The 641-nt window shown below is 50.9% G+C and overlaps 1 non-coding gene across 1 annotated transcript; it reads right to left on the bottom strand.

Moving 5' to 3' along the window:
- Positions 1–225: 225 nt before the first annotated feature.
- Positions 226–297, bottom strand: trnae-cuc. Its single transcript has one exon. It is a non-coding gene; the product is annotated as a tRNA-Glu (tRNA).
- Between the last annotated feature and the right edge of the window lie 344 nt (positions 298–641).

The raw sequence follows: 641 nt of genomic DNA, 5'->3' as shown, positions 1-641 counted from the left end.
TCAAATAGCTTCACAGGATATATCGTGAAGTGAATTGATGTTTGTGGGGGGACCTTGGCAGCCAATTGTGCACAGCGGGAGCCCACAGTCGAGGATCGAGTGACCAAATGTTTTCTTCAGGGATGACTACCCCTGAAAAGCGATCCGCCAATCATCCGACAAGCAGATTCCTATTAACTGCGAGGAAAACAGAGCCGTGCGCAGTAAGGAAACTTGCCCAAGGTTTCACCCTGCCAGGAATCGAACCCAGGTCTCTCGCTTGAGAGGCGAGCGCTCTAACCACTGAGCTACAGGACGTAGCAAAGTGGTTAGAGCGCTCACCTGGAAATCGAGAGGATCTGGGTTCCATTCCTGCGCAGGGCAAAACGTTAGGCAAGTTTCCTCTCGCTAGACGTCTCTGTTTACCTCGCAGTAAGTAGGAATTTGGTTGTTTGTCGATTGGCGGATCGCTTTTCCGGGAGTAATAATCCCTTCCCACCCCCAAAAAAGTATTTGGTCACTCAATCCACGACTGTTTGTGGGACGCCGCTGTGCGCAATTGGCTGCTGCGCACATTCGTATGCCCACGAAGCATACAGTCACTTCACTTTGCAGTACATTCTGTGAAGAGCTTTGAGACGTCTCGAAGAGGTGATAAGGCG

This window comes from Callorhinchus milii, unplaced genomic scaffold (genome assembly GCF_018977255.1).
Source record: "Callorhinchus milii isolate IMCB2004 unplaced genomic scaffold, IMCB_Cmil_1.0 Scaffold9, whole genome shotgun sequence".
NCBI classification, from domain to species: domain Eukaryota; kingdom Metazoa; phylum Chordata; class Chondrichthyes; order Chimaeriformes; family Callorhinchidae; genus Callorhinchus; species Callorhinchus milii.
The sequence above is the reverse complement of the archived record's forward strand: the minus strand, read 5'-3'. Positions and strand labels throughout refer to the sequence as shown.